The sequence below is a fragment of the Arachis ipaensis genome, chromosome B9 (genome assembly GCF_059453495.1).
Source record: "Arachis ipaensis isolate K30076 ecotype BB chromosome B9, ASM5945349v1, whole genome shotgun sequence".
NCBI lineage: Eukaryota > Viridiplantae > Streptophyta > Magnoliopsida > Fabales > Fabaceae > Arachis > Arachis ipaensis.
Window position 1 is genome coordinate 8,959,904 of NC_142444.1, and position 10,428 is coordinate 8,970,331.

At 39.1% G+C, this 10,428-nt stretch overlaps 1 long non-coding RNA gene across 1 annotated transcript; it reads right to left on the reverse strand.

The window, feature by feature from the left end:
• Positions 1-5,266: 5,266 nt before the first annotated feature.
• LOC148543676 (uncharacterized) lies at positions 5,267-7,765 on the reverse strand. Its single transcript, XR_015900010.1, has 4 exons — positions 7,630-7,765; positions 7,477-7,530; positions 7,251-7,388; positions 5,267-5,561 (listed from the first exon to the last, which is right to left on the reverse strand). It is a non-coding gene; the product is annotated as an uncharacterized LOC148543676 (long non-coding RNA).
• Positions 7,766-10,428: the final 2,663 nt, after the last annotated feature.

Consider the following 10,428-nt stretch of genomic DNA (forward strand, 5'->3'; position numbering starts at 1 on the left):
CTTATCGAACCATATACATGCAAATTTATCAATCTTTGTTAGAAAGGGGGAGGCACATTTTTGTCATGTTCTTCACTCGCCTCGTCCTCAACAAGCTCGTCATTCACTACGATCTTCGTCACATCAAGTCTCTCGATATCAAACTCGGGTGCAAACACAGCTACCTGGTTCACAGCTCGGTCGAAACCAGCAGCAAACATCTCCAAAACCTCATTTTCTAACTCGTGAATACGACAAGTCATCTTACCCTTGGCCTTGTCATTTTCCTTAATTTCATTTTGCAGAAGGCGGATCTGATCTTAAAGCTTAGCAACCTCCTCCTCCCTATCCTTCATCTTAGAGGCCACATCGATGATCGCATTCTCCTTTTCTTTCATAAATCCCTCCAAATTCACAACTTTTTCAGCAACATGATGCTCTGCACCTAGCAGCTCAGTAGTACGACCAACACACAGTAAATGAGAAGCCACAATCTAGAACAAAAATAAAGGAATAATGAAGCACATATACGAACGGCACAACCCAAATAGCAACAAAAGTGTACCAACTTAGATAAACTTCCCCATCCCTTCCATACCCGTACGGCGAGTCAGCCTCATATTCCCAGGATACTGAGAAACCCTATCAACAAGCTCAGAAATGGGATATTGCTCACTCCAAAGGGATTGAGGGTTCACTCCCTCTTTAAAATCATAAAGCTTTTTCTGCCTCTCAAACAACGACCTATCACCAACACCCTTGTCCTCTTCAGAAAGAATCTCCAGAGACTTCTCTAACTCAACCCTTTTCCTTTTTGGTGAGGGAAGAGGTCGAGCACTGGAGTGAGCAACATCCCTACCGTGCTCTTTCGCTACCGCTGAACCACTGCCATCTTTCTCACTTTTCTTTTTTAGAAAAGATTGCAGCAGAGAAGTAGTTAAATTAGGCACTCTCCCACCTGCAACCAGCAAACAACCAATAGAAAACACAAAAACACATTACCTATATAAGCCTTCAACCCCTCTTTATCATTCTCCTTCTCAAAATTCCACATTTTAGAAATTGATAACAATTCACCAACCACAAAACACTCTATCAAAAAATCTAAAAAGAGATTTTCTTCCTCAATTCTCTCCACATCCTCAAGAATTTGCATTGGTTCTGGGCACCAATACAACGAAAATCTCTCTATCAACTCACCATCCAAATAGAAAGGGTATTTGGTCTCTAATGACCGAATCTTTACAAACATGGATTTGAAACTCTTGAAGGAAGATTTATATAACAAAAACAGGGAACGACTAGGGAAGCTACTAAGGTTAACCCATAAACCTTTTCGCACTCCTTTAGATTGAAATAGAGAAAAGAAAATATTTAGAGACGCGGAAAATTCCAGAAAAGACATCAAACATTCAAAAGCTCGCAGAAAAGCCCATGAGTTTGGGTGTAACTGTGAGGGAGCACAGTTCAGCTGCGTCAGAACCCTTACATTCAAAGTCAGAGAATGAGAATTTCAAATAGAGTTCTGTAAAACAGGGGGTATACATATAAAAGTAAGCCCAGTCCCCCCTCCTCTCACAAACTCTCTCTTTGCTGCAATAAGGAAGAAGTTTCAACGTCGACAGTTGAACCATCCTTGACCAACTTCAGAGCTTTAAGCTCGACAAGTGACTCGTTATCACAGTAGGCTGAAGCACAAGTCTTCACATCAATATTCACCCAGTGATAAATATTTTCACTTTTCACCTCCACCACTTTTTCCTTTTCTTTTTCTCTACCCATCGTCGAAGCAAAAGATACAGAAAAAGACAACAGAACTAACTTTTTGAAATCATGTCTCTTTCACCAGTTAAGCAATAAGACTAGGGTCAAGAGTTTGTGTCTTTTTCCAAGAATGAAAACGGTAATAAAGCATCACTACCCCCTCCCCACTAACTTAGTGGGTAATTCAAAAGGTAACTATTCACATACCTTGGTTAAAGAACGATCCAGATGCTGCTTAGAAAAATACACATGAATTTATTGCAAACCGGCCCACAAGGTACAATCATCATTTGTTATTATTATTATTATTATTATTATTATTATTATTATTATTATTATTATTATTATTATTATTATTGTCGTTATTTCATTGTTCTATCAAAAACCCAAGCTTGAAGAACGACAACGCGCATTGAGCTCAGGGGCTAACATGTCCGCACCTAACCGAGGTATAACTACATGACAAAAGCTCAACTTGCTAAATGTAAGTTCGGCAAGTCAAGCTTGGGGGCTATGTACTGTATCCCAAATACATCGGAAAAACCGAGTTATATCTCGGTAGGACCAAGCAAAATTCAAATAGATAACTGTCCACCGCAACAAACTTCTTCTCCCAAATCTCGCACTTAGTCGGGCAGAATATCTCGAAAATAACCAACAAATATTTCACCTACAACAGCTATAAATTAGAATGCTAGATGACGATAAAGGGCAGAAGAACAAAAAACAGATCACACTACATCATGTTCACTTTCTTTTTTGATATTTCACTGACTTGAGTTTCGGAGTCCTTTTTGCAAGTACCACGCTTGGGTCCGTGTTCACGAGGCTACTTCCCTGCTGGACAATAGGCTTCAAGAGTTCACTGAACAGCCCGAAACTAACCTATAGTACGAAAGAGTATCCTTGCCAGAACAATATTAATCAATTCCGCTAGGGAGACAATGAGGAATCTAAACAATGTGAACAATGGGCTCCGAATTTGACCCAATACAAGGGAAAAAAGTAAGCAAACTCTCCAAATTATCTAAGCCAAAAATCCAAACAGTTGTTTCAAAAAATTAACCATCCTAGTCCTAACTTATCAAAGACATTCACCCAAACAGCCTCTTCCCCCTCAAACCGTTTGCCACCCCCACGCTCATCAATCGTCCCACCTCTCCGCCGTTAGAAGCTCTCTCACCGGCCATTATCATCCACTCTTATAGCCCTCTCTCTCCATTACCGTCGCGGGATCGTCATCAAACAAACATAGTTATTAAAATAATCATCCGGCTACCTAGTGAAATGACCATCCAGTATTTGTTAATTGTATATACTTAAACTGAAACGAACAAAATAACCATCTAATTAAGAATTAAAATAACTATCTATATACCTAATGAATTGAACATCCAGCACATTTGTGGGGTGGAGAGAGTCGACGGCGACGCATGGAAGCAGGGGAGGAGATCCGGCAATGGAGCAGGCACGCAACGACAACTTCGGCTAGGCGAGGTTGTGAATCTACTCTGTGGGCTTCGAACCCGAACGCGTAGCGGCCAGAAATGGAAGAGGAAGAGGAGTCGAATCAGTGGGAGGAAGGGCGGCGTCGATGAGGTGCGGCACAGCAGCAACAACGGTACGATGGGGAGGACAGACGACGGGGATAACGTGTGTCTCGAACGATGCGACGAAGGCGGCGGCCTGCGGTGGTCCTGCACGACCAGCGGCGGGTGGGCAGTGGTAACGAGGACGCACGGGGCCGTTGTGGCGCGATCTCCCATTGCTACGGCGCGCAAGCGAAACGTGGAGAGGCTGGACGTCGTCGACGGGAGGCTGGACGGCATCAGCGGGAGGATGGGCGGCGTTGGCAGGGCGGTGTCAGATCAGATAGCAGGGAAGTGCTGCGGCACTAGGGTGACTCTGTGGACCAAAGATCACAAATGGAGAATGGAAGGTTAGCATGATATTGGGAGTAATGGTGACAATTATGATTTGGTTTAATTGTAAATCCTTATTTTTTAAATTTCAAAATCTGAAATAAAAAATAATTACTTTATAATTTGATTTATATTTTGAATTTTAATTTTCTTTTTTACTCCATAGTTTATATTGTTTAGTATTCTCGTTGCCTCCATATGTTTTTCCTATATCAATTTTTGTCCTAAGCCAAATAAATATTTATTTTCATACCAAATACTTCCCACACGCACACCACACCACACCATAAATCCTGGTGAGTACTACAATACCTTTAACATTGTTCCTAAGTTGCTAAAAAAGGTAGATAAATAATATTTAATAAATTTTAAATAATTTATATTTTATTTTAAATATTTTATTTTTTATTTAAAAAGTAAGTTAGACAATTTAAATACCACAACAAAGACACTATAAAATTCACCTAAATCTAAACACTACACTACAACACAACAGTTTACCCCTCCCCCGATAAGAGATAGAAAATGGAACATAAAAAACATATATTTCTTCTTCAACTACTTCAACTCCATTTTAATGGATTTTTCATTTATATAAATTAAATAAATATTTTATTTATTAGAATAAAATATTTTAAAAATTATTACAAAAATACCTCATTTACTCTTATCTCGTTTACACGATAAACGAGATAATTTTTAATATATCTCGTTTACACGATAAATAAGATATATTAATTTTTTCAATTTTCATATATCGCGTTTATAGTGTAAACGAGATATATGTATTTGTAAATATAAAAATATATTTTTTAAAAATAATAAAAATATTAATAATTTAAATTAGACAAAACTCTTAAAAATAGAACAGTTCAAATAATAAGAAAGATTGACGATTTTATATAATGAAGAAAGATCGGCGGTTTTAAAAATGGAACATTATTTATACGTTTATTCCTCCTAACCGTTGAAATGTGTGAAAGCACATAAGTAGTATGTTAAACTGCCCACTATTAATACGGTTATCTTTTTTCTAATTACCCATTATTAACACTATTACTTCTTTCACTACTTCTATCCACTCACGGTTTTTGTAATTAGGATTTACACAAAATTAATTCAAATAATACTTGAAATATATAATTTAAATTTAAAAATTAATACTTAAAAGAGTACATAAAAAATTTAAAAATTTTGTCCAGTAAAAATTATATATCAATTAAAAATTTAATAAACAAATTATATCTCAATTAAAAAGTTAAATTATTATTTAAATTAATTTAGTGTAAATCCTAATAAAAAATCGTCAGTTGATAGAAGTAGTAAAAGAAGCAAAAGTGTTAATAATGGATAACCGTATTAATTGTAACACCCTACTACACAGTGTTTTATGCTTAAGTCATAGAACAGAGGTAGTGTGGTATTACAGACCTTTAATAGTAAGGATATACATATAATACTGAAAGAAATAATATACTAGGAGCCTTGAAACAGAGCGGGTAAACAAAAATCGCAAAATAAAAAGCGCAACGCTCAAGGAATAGGATTACTTGCGTGCTAAGAAACCTAATAGGAACATGATAAAACAATAAACGAAGGGATAAAAAAAAGCCAAAGAACAGCATAACTAGCCTCTGACTCAGCCTGCGAAGCTAAGGCTGGCCGGAGGATACATATATACATATAAACATACATAAGTGTCCCCAAAATATACCAAAATACCAAAGTAAACTCCTATCTCTCCCTCAACCTCTTAAGAGAAGCAGCATACATAAGTTACTTGGAGAGTAAGCTACACATATATATACATATACACAAATAGAAACCAAAATACACCCAAGGACTACTTCGCTTTCCAGAATCCAGACGCTTAGCGAGGAGCCTCTCGACCTGCATCTGAAAAACAACAATACAATATGGAATGAGAACCGGAGGTTCTCAGCATGGTAAAAGTGCCACGCGTATAAGAAATACGGTCCTGAGAATGCCATAGGCAATCCTAGAACTCCGTTATTCAATTATCCAACTTAAGTACTAAACAGAAGCCATAAACAGGGGTAGGTATTCTAAATCTGCCTAACTTACTCAAGTTCAAGCTTAACCTAACACCAAACCATTTCCTCCGTTTCCTCCATCCTTTCATCATTCAGAATGCAACAGAAACAAGCAACCAAACAAGTTCACGCACAAGTAATGATCAAATAGTACAAATAGCAAGTATAACAAATAGCAGGTAATATATATCAATTAGGCATACCCAGGAAATGCATAGCAATCAATACAAACAAATGCATATGATGCATGTCTGTCCTATGGCTGATGGGGCCCATCTGTCGGTTATCCAGCCAACCTGACAAGTCCGAAAACCTTAGACTGTCCCCCGTCGCGCATCCCCAAGAGTCTATGCATAGAGTTCACATTCAATCATCATATAATCACTCAATGGGGGCTATCCATACCCGGGAGTTTATACGTGCCCGGTCACCCTTACGACGTAGGGTCAACAGAGTATCGAGATTCAACCTGGAACACGTGGTGGCGAGCCACAGTTCTTACCCAGGAAAACTCGTATCTCAGATATCATTATTCATAAGCCATGGCAATTATCATCAATACATCATCAAGTATCAAACCTTAACATTAAACTTCATTAACATCCTTATTTTCTTCATAAAAGCCACTATTTACAACTTTCTTCACCTTCAAGTTATCTTATTTTCCTAGCTTCTTTTACCTACTGGACCTAGAACCATGCTTTAAGCCTTAAAAGGAAGAAAATGGAGGTTTAGAAGTGGAAAATTTGTTTAAAAACATTCAAAACCGGTTTGGTCACCCTGAACTCAGATTTAAACACTAAACTTGCAACGTCCATAACTTTCTCCACAAAATTCCGTTTTTCACAGAGTTGATATCAATCAAAAGCTCTTGAAACTATCTTTTATTTGCAACAAACCACAACCCAATCCAAAATTTGAGGAGAATATTATGGATGTCTAAAGTTCATCAAAATTTGGTTTTAACCACTTTCAACAAAACCTCTTTTTCTCCAACTTAAGTTTCTTACCATTTAAAACTTGCATTGTAAAACCATATCAACTCAATTCATCAACAACCATTACCAATATAATCTTTAATCAACTCAACCAACCTAGAACATCAAAATTATCCACTTTTACCTCATACATCAATAACTTTTCCTTTGTTCACATCAATTCTTCACCTATACCAATTCTCATCATATATTTATCAACCTTCCATCAACATATACTAATTAAATGCCATTAACATAAGTCAATTCTTCATACATGTTAATCCATCAACTTGACATAACAACCATTTATTAACAATCACCAACCATAATTCATCAATATCAACTTCAATATAACCCATTATAAGCAAGTCCAAAAGCATGAAATTAATAACATCAATACCTCAAAATTCCAATCTATGTTCATCAACAATTTACTCCAACAACATTACAAACTACTCATTAAATGCAATTAACAGTTCAACTTATCCTATGGTTCCTCTAACCTAAGTTTTCACAACACCGTAAATATTAAACGTGCGAAACTTAAACCATACCTTGGCCGGTCACTTAGTTCACCCAAGGCAGCCTCACAACTCAAAATTACAGCCCCTCCAAACTCAAACAAACAGCCCCAAACCAAGCTTGATCACCAACAAGCCTCCAACAAGCATCAACATTCACATACACACTACCTAAACTACAATTAACACATCCAAACATAACAACTCAATACCCAAATTCCTAAATTCAGAAATTTTATTAGGGTTTGAGATCTCTTACCTTTACCCACTGATCCTTGGGCAATACCCACAAGAAATCAAGTCTAGTGGACCCCTAAAACATAAAAATCATAAAGGAATTGAGTTTCTCAAATCTTAAACTCGAAATTCATATACCAGCAGAAATGGGGCTAGGAAAAACCGATTCACTTACTGTTTTGTTTGGATAGAATTGAAGAGCTCGACGAGCCCGACGCGTGGCCGCAAACGGTGCGGCGATCAGAGCCCGGATGAGGAAGTTATGGTAGTTGGAAGGAATGGTGAGGGTTTGTGAATCTCCTCTCCCCCCCCCCCTTGCTGTAATGGCGTCGCAGCAGCTTATGAGGAAGAAAAGAGCTGCTGCCTCATTTAAGTGTTTGGGTCCGGTTGAACCCACGGGCCCGGTTTGGGCCCCGGTTCAACCGGTTTGGCCTTTCCGGTCTATTTTTGGGCCAAATTTTCGAAATTGGTATCAAAATTTTTGTTTCGACGAGCTCTATCCTATTTTGATATTAGTTTTGTATTTTTAGCTTTCCTAATTAAAATTCAATTTATTAACTAATAATTTACTGATTTTTGCGGGGTTTACATCCTACCCACCTAATTAGGAATTTTGTCCTCAAAATTCAAAGTTAGTTACCTAAAAAGAGGTGTGGGTAGTCCTTTCGCATCTCTGATTCAAGCTCCCAGGTATGTTCTTCAACACCAGCCCGACTCCAAGCTACTTTCACCAAAGAAACTTCCTTACCGCGTAAACGCTTGATGCTTGTATCGTCAATCCTAACCGGAGTTACTGGGAGCGTCAGGTCTTCTCTCACTTGGACTGATTCCGGTTCTAGGACATGACTAGGATCAAAAGTGTATTTACGAAGCTGTGATACATGAAACACATCATGCAGGTTCGAAAGATGTGGTGGTAACGCGATCCTATACGCCACTGGTCTAATTCTCTTCAGGATTTCAAACGGCCCAATGTAACGGGGATTTAACTTCTTGGTTTTGATGGATCTCCCTATTCCAGTGGTTGGAGTAACCTTTAAGAAGACGTGCTCTCCTTCCTCAAATTCTAGAGGCTTCCGTCTTCGGTCTGCATAGCTCTTCTGACGGCTTTGAGCTTCAAGCATTCGACTCCGGATTCTCTTTATTTGCTCAGTGGTTTCACTTACCATTTCAGGTCCTATCATGCTCTTTTCTCCTGCTTCGTACCAACATAATGGAGACTGGCATTTTCTTCCATACAAAGCCTCATATGGAGCCATTCCAATACTTGCATGATAGCTATTGTTATAAGCAAATTCTACCAGAGGCATATATCGATCCCAGCTCGCCGGTTGATCCAAAACACAAGCTCTTAACATGTCTTCCAAGGTTTGTATTGTTCTTTCTGATTGGCCATCCGTCTGAGGATGATAGGCAATGCTTAGGCTTAATTGAGTGCCAAAAGCTCGCTGAAAAGCACCCCAGAACCGTGATGTAAAGCGAGGATCTCTATCCGATACAATGGTGGAAGGTACGCCATGTAACCTCACAATCTCCTTTATGTATAAGCGCGCCAACTCCTCCATAGTGCAGCTTATCCGAATAGGCAGAAAATGAGCTGACTTGGTTAGTCGGTCTATGACTACCCAAATGGCATCACAACCTGTCCGAGTTCTTGGTAAGCCCAATACAAAATCCATAGCAATGCTTTCCCATTTCCACTGTGGAATCTCCAAAGGTTGAAGGGTTCCTGCTGGCTTTTGGTGTTCAATCTTAACTTTCTGACAAGTTAGGCATTTAGAAACATGTAACGCCACATCATTTTTCATTCCTGGCCACCAGAACATCGTCTTTAAGTCTTGGTACATCTTAGTGCTTCCAGGATGAATGGAGAACCCGCTCTTATGAGCTTCCTCCAATATGTTATGTCGCAAATCCCCGACATCTGGCACAATTATCCGGCCCTTGAACCTCCACAACCCATCTCTATCTTCTGACACTCTCCATTGCTTGCCTTTCTCAATCGCCGGCAAAATCTTATACAATTCTTGGTCATTCTGATGAGCCTTTATCAGTTCAGCCTTGAAGTCGCTTGAGATCTGTAATTGGCTTAGGCATAAAGTCCCAAACTCCTCTCTGATTCCCAGTTTCAATCCTTGGAAGGCTCTCAACAACTCTTCCTCTCTTAGCATCATCCAAGCAGCACATAGAGATTTCCTACTCAAGGCATCCGCCACTACATTCGCCTTTCCCGGATGATAGTTTAGCTCGAAGTCATAATCTTTCAGAAGTTCCATCCACCTCCTCTGACGCATATTCAATTCTTTTTGTTCAAACAGGTACTTCAGACTCTTATGGTCCGAGAAGACTTGAAATTTCACTCCATAGAGATAATGCCTCCAAATCTTCAAGGCAAAGACAACGGCTGCAAGTTCCAAATCATGAGTCGGATAGTTTCTTTCATGAGGTCTTAACTGACGTGAGGCATAAGCTACAACCTTATGATGCTGCATCAACACGCATCCTAAACCTTTCAAGGACGCATCACAGTACACCTCGAATGGTTCTCTCGGCTCAGGCAACACTAATACAGGGGCGGTAGTCAATATCTGCTTTAAGGCAAGGAAACTCTCCTCACACTCGGGAGTCCACACGAAAGGAACATCTTTCCTGGTCAGCTTCGTTAAAGGTAAAGCGAGCTGTGAAAATCCTTTGATGAACCTTCGATAATAACCCGCCAAGCCTAAGAAACTCCTGATTTCCGTCACCGAAGTTGGCCGCTCCCAATTCATCACCGCCTCAACCTTAGCGGGATCCACTGCTATTCCTTGTTTACTTACCATATGACCAAGAAATTTCACCTCAGACTTCCAGAACTCACACTTGGATAGCTTGGCACACAACTTCCTATCCTTCAGAATTTGTAGCACTGTTCGCAAGTGTTCAGCATGCTCATCCTCAGTCTTAGAATAGATAAGAATGTCGTCAATAAACA